Source organism: Mustelus asterias, chromosome 22, assembly GCF_964213995.1.
Source record: "Mustelus asterias chromosome 22, sMusAst1.hap1.1, whole genome shotgun sequence".
In the NCBI taxonomy this organism is placed as follows: domain Eukaryota; kingdom Metazoa; phylum Chordata; class Chondrichthyes; order Carcharhiniformes; family Triakidae; genus Mustelus; species Mustelus asterias.
Window position 1 is genome coordinate 58,466,199 of NC_135822.1, and position 6,121 is coordinate 58,472,319.

The following is a 6,121-nucleotide window of genomic DNA, read 5'->3' on the forward strand; positions in this document are numbered from 1 at the left end:
CTCCTACACCCCTCCTACACCCTCCTACACCCTCCTTCACCCCTCCTTCACCCTCCTACACCCTCCTACACCCTCCTTCACCCTCCTCCTCCCGCACCCTCTTACACCCTCTTACACCCTCTTGCACCCTCTTGCACCCTCTTGCACCCTCTTGCACCCTCTTGCACCCTCTTGCACCCTCTTGCACCCTCTTGCACCCTCTTAGACCCCCTTAGACCCCCTTAGACCCCCTTAGACCCCCTTAGACCCCCTTAGACCCCCTTAGACCCCCTTAGACCCCCTTAGACCCCCTTAGACCCCCTTAGACCCCCTTAGACCCCCTTAGACCCCCTTACACCCCCTTACACCCCCTTACACCCCCTTACACCCCCTTACACCCCCTTACACCCCCTTACAACCCCTTACACCCCCTTACACCCTCCTTCACCCGCCGTCAACCTCCTTCACCCTCCTTCACCTTCTTACTCCCTCCTTCACCCTCCTTCACCCTCCTTCACCCTCCTTCACCCTCCTTTAAACTCCTTCACCCTCCTTCACCCTCCTTCACCCTCCTTCACCCTCCTTCACCCTCCTTCACCCTCCTTCACCCTCTTTCACCCTCTTTCACCCTCCTTCACCCTCCTTCACCCTCCTTCACCCCCTTACACCCCCTTACACCCCCTTACACCCCCTTACACCCCCTTACACCCCCCTTCACCCCCCTTCACCCCCCTTCACCCTCCTTCACCCTCCTTCACCCTCCTTCACCCTCCTTCACCCTCCTTCACCCCCTTACACCCCCTTACACCCCCTTACACCCCCTTACACCCCCTTACACCCCCTTACACCCCTTACACCCCCTTACACCCCCTTACACCCCCCTTCACCCCCCTTCACCCCCCTTCACCCTCCTTCACCCTCCTTCACCCTCCTTCACCCTCCTTCACCCTCCTTCACCCTCTTACTCCCTCGGTCACCCTCGGTCACCCTCGGTCACCCTCGGTCACCCTCTGTCACCCTCTTACTCCCTCCGTCACCCTCCGTCACCCTCTTTCACCCTCTTTCACCCTCTTTCACCCTCTTTCACCCTCCGTCACCCTCCGTCACCCTCCGTCACCCTCCGTCACCCTCCGTCACCCTCCGTCACCCTCTTTCACCCTCCTTCACCCTCTTTCACCCTCTTTCACCCTCCTTCACCCTCCTTCACCCTCCTACACTCTCTTACACTCTCTTACACCCTCTTACACCCTCTTACACCCTCTTACACGCTCTTTCACCCTCTTTCACCCTCTTTCACCCTCTTTCACCCTCTTTCACCCTCTTTCACCCTCTTCACCCTCTTTCACCCGCTTTCACCCTCTTTCACCCTCTTTCACTCTCGTTCGCACTCCTTCACCCTCCTTCACCCTCCTTCACCCTCCTTACTCCCTCCTTCACCCTCTTACACCCACTTTCACCCTCTTTCACCCTCTTTCACCCTCTTTCACCCTCTTTCACCCTCTTTCACTCTCTTTCACTCTCTTTCACTCTCTTTCACCCTCCTTCACCCTCTTACGCACTCGTTCGCACTCGTTCGCACTCCTTCACCCTCCTACACCCTCCTACACCCTCCCACACGCTCCCACACCCTCCCACACCCTCCCACACCCTCCCACACCCTCCCACACCCTCCCACACCCTCCCACACCCTCCCACACCCTCCCACACCCTCCCACACCCTCCCACACCCTCCCACACCCTCTTACACCCTCTTTCACCCTCTTTCACTCTCGTTCGCACTCCTTCACCCTCCTTCACCCTCCTTCACCCTCCTTCACCCTCCTTCACCCTCCTTCACCCTCCTTCACCCTCCTTCACCCTCCTTCACCTTCTTACTCCCTCCTTCACCCTCCTTCACCCCTCCTTCACCCTCCTTCACCCTCCTTCACCCTCCTTCACCCTCCTACACCCTCCCACACCCTCCCACACCCTCCCACACCCTCCCACACCCTCCCACACCCTCCCACACCCTCTTACACCCTCTTACACCCTCTTACACCCTCTTACACCCTCTTACGCACTCGTTCGCACTCCTTCACCCTCCTACACCCTCCTACACCCTCCCACACCCTCTTAGACCCTCTTCCACCCTCTTCCACCCTCTTCCACCCTCTTCCACCCTCTTCCACCCTCTTCCACCCTCTTGCACCCTCTTGCACCCTCTTGCACCCTCTTGCACCCTCTTGCACCCTCTTGCACCCCCTTAAACCCCCTTACACCCCCCTTCACCCTTCTACAAACTCCTTCACCCGCCGTCACCTCCTTCACCCTCCTTCACCTTCTTACTCCCTCCTTCACCCTCCTTCACCCTCCTTCACCCTCCTTCACCCTCCTTCACCCTCCTTCACCCTCTTTCACCCTCTTTCACCCTCTTTCACCCTCCTTCACCCTCCTTCACCCTCCTTCACCCTCCTTCACCCTCCTTCACCCTCCTTCACCCTCCTTCACCGTCTTACTCCCTCCTTCACCCTCCTTCACCCTCCTTCACCCTCCTTCACCCTCCTTCACCCTCTTTCACCCTCTTTCACCCTCTTTCACCCTCTTTCACCCTCCTTCACCCTCCTTCACCCTCCTTCACCCTCCTTCACCCTCCTTCACCCTCCTTCACCCTCTTTCACCCTCTTTCACCCTCCTTCACCCTCTTACGCACTCCTTCACCCTCCTTCACCCTCCTTCACCCTCCTTCACCCTCCTTCACCCTCCTTCACCCCTCCTACACCCTTCTACACCCTTCTACACCCTTCTACACCCTTCTACACCCTTCTACACCCTCTTACACCCTCTTACGCACTCGTTCGCTCTCCTTCACCCTCCTACACCCTCCTTCACCCTCCTTCACCGTCTTACTCCCTCCTTCACCCTCCTTCACCCTCCTTCACCCTCCTTCACCCTCCTTCACCCTCTTTCACCCTCTTTCACCCTCTTTCACCCTCTTTCACCCTCTTTCACCCTCTTTCACCCTCTTTCACCCTCTTTCACCCTCCTTCACCCTCCTTCACCCACTTTCACCCACTTTCACCCTCCTTCACCCTCCTTCACCCTCCTTCACCCTCCTTCACCCTCCTTCACCCTCTTTCACCCTCTTTCACCCTCCTTCACCCTCTTACGCACTCCTTCACCCTCCTTCACCCTCCTTCACCCTCCTTCACCCTCCTACACCCTTCTACACCCTTCTACACCCTTCTACACCCTTCTACACCCTCCTACACCCTCTTACACCCTCGTACGCACTCGTTCGCTCTCCTTCACCCTCCTACACCCTCCTACACCCTCTTAGACCCTCTTAGACCCTCTTAGACCCTCTTACACCCCCTTAAACCCCCTTAAACCCCCTTATACCCCCTTAAACCCCCTTATACCCCCTTATACCCCCTTATACCCCCTTATACCCCCTTATACCCCCTTATACCCCCTTACACCCCCTTACACCCCCTTACACCCCCCTTCACCCTCCTTCACCCATTTACACCCACTTACACCCTCTTTCACCCGCTTACACCCTCTTTCACCCGCTTACACCCTCTTTCACCCGCTTACACCCTCTTTCACCCGCTTACACCCTCTTACACGGTCTTTCACACTCTTACACGGTCTTTCACACTCTTACACGGGTCTTCACCCTCTTTCACCCTCTTTCACCCTCTTTCACCCTCTTTCACCCTCTTTCACCCTCTTTCACCCTCTTTCACCCTCTTTCACCCTCTTACACCCTCTTACACCCTCTTACACCCTCTTACACCCTCTTACACCCCCTTAAACCCCCTTAAACCCCACTTCACCCTCCTTCACCCTCTTACTCCCTCCTTCACCCTCCTTCACCCTCCTTCACCCTCCTTCACCCTCCTTCACCCTCCTTCACCCTCCTTCACCCTCTTACACCCTCTTACACCCTCTTTCACTCTCTTTCACTCTCTTTCACACACTGACACCCTCTTTCACCCTCTTTCACCCTCTTTCACCCTCTTACACTCTCTTACACTCTCTTACACTCTCTTACACCCTCCTTCGCCCTCCTTCGCCCTCCTTCGCCCTCCTTCGCCCTCCTTCGCCCTCCTTCGCCCTCCTTCGCCCTCCTTCGCCCACTTACACCCTCTTTCACCCTCTTTCACCCTCTTTCACCCTCTTTCACCCTCTTTCACCCTCTTTCACCCTCTTACACCCTCTTTCACCCTCTTTCACTCTCTTTCACCCTCTTTCACCCACTTACACCCTCTTACACCCTCTTACACCCTCTTACACCCTCTTACACCCTCTTTCACCCTCTTTCACCCTCTTTCACCCTCTTTCACCCTCTTTCACCCTCTTTCACCCTCTTTCACCCTCTTTCACCCTCTTTCACCCTCTTTCACCCTCTTACACCCTCTTACACCCTCTTACACCCTCTTACACTCTCTTACACCCTCTTTCACCCTCTTTCACCCTCTTTCACCCTCTTTCACCCTCTTTCACCCTCTTTCACCCTCTTTCACCCTCTTTCACCCTCTTTCACCCTCTTTCACCCTCTTACACCCTCTTCACCCTCTTTCACTCTCTTACAACCTCTTTCACTCTCTTTCACCCTCTTTCACCCACTTACACCCTCTTACACCCTCTTACACCCTCTTACACCCTCTTTCACCCTCTTTCACCCTCTTTCACCCTCTTACACCCTCTTACACCCTCTTACACTCTCTTACACCCTCTTACACCCTCTACACCCTCTTACACCCTCTTACACTCTCTTACACCCTCTTACACCCTCTGACACCCTCTGACACCCTCTTTCACCCCCTTTCACCCCTTTCACCCCCTTTCCATTCCCCCCCTTTCACCCCCTTTCACCCTCCTTCACCCTCCTTCACCCTCCTTCACCCTCCTTCACCCTCCTCCTCCTTCTCCCTCCTTCTCCCTCCTTCTCCCTCCTTCTCCCTCCTTCTCCCTCCTTCTCCCTCTTTCACCCTCTTTCACCCTCTTTCACCCTCTTTCACCCTCTTTCACCCGCCGTCAACCTCCTTCACCTTCTTACTCCCTCCTTCACCCTCCTTCACCCTCCTTCACCCTCCTTCACCCTCCTTCACCCCCTTACACCCCCTTACACCCCCTTACACCCCCTTGCACCCCCTTGCACCCCCTTGCACCCCCTTGCACCCCCTTGCACCCCCTTGCACCCCCTTGCACCCCCTTGCACCCCCTTGCACCCCCTTGCACCCCCTTGCACCCCCTTGCACCCCCTTGCACCCCCTTGCACCCCCTTGCACCCCCTTGCACCCCCTTGCACCCCCTTACACCCCCTTACACCCCCTTACACCCCCTTACACCCCCTTACACCCCCTTACACCCCCTTACACCCCCTTACACCCCCTTACACCCCCTTACACCCTCTTACACCCTTCTACAAACTCCTTCACCCGCCTTCAACCTCCTTCACCCTCCTTCACCTTCTTACTCCCTCCTTCACCCTCCTTCACCCTCCTTCACCCTCCTTCACCCTCCTTCACCCCTTACACCCTCTTACACCCTCTTACACCCTCCTTCACCCTCTTACACCCCTTACACCCCCTTACACCCTCTTACACCCTCTTACACCCTCTTACACCCTCTTACACCCTCTTACACCCTCTTTCACCCTCTTTCACCCTCTTTCACCCTCTTTCACCCTCTTTCACCCTCTTTCACCCTCTTTCACTCTCTTTCACTCCCTTTCACTCCCTTCCACTCTCTTCCACTCCCTTTAACCCTCCTTCACCCTCCTTCACCCTCCTTCACCCTCCTTCACCCTCCTTCACCCTCCTACACCCTCCTTCACCCTCCTACACCCTCCTACACCCTCCTACACCCTCCTACACCCTCTTACACCCTCTTACACCCTCTTACACCCTCTTACACCCTCTTACACCCTCTTAGACACTCGTTCGCACTCCTTCACCCTCCTTCACCCTCCTTCACCCTCCTTCACCCTCCTACACCCTCCTACACCCTCCTACACCCTCCCACACCCTCCCACACCCTCTTTCACCCACTTACACCCTCTTTCACCCTCTTTCACCCTCTTACACTCTCTTTCACTCTCTTTCACCCTCTTTCACCCTCTTTCACCCTCTTACACCCTCTTACACCCTCTTAC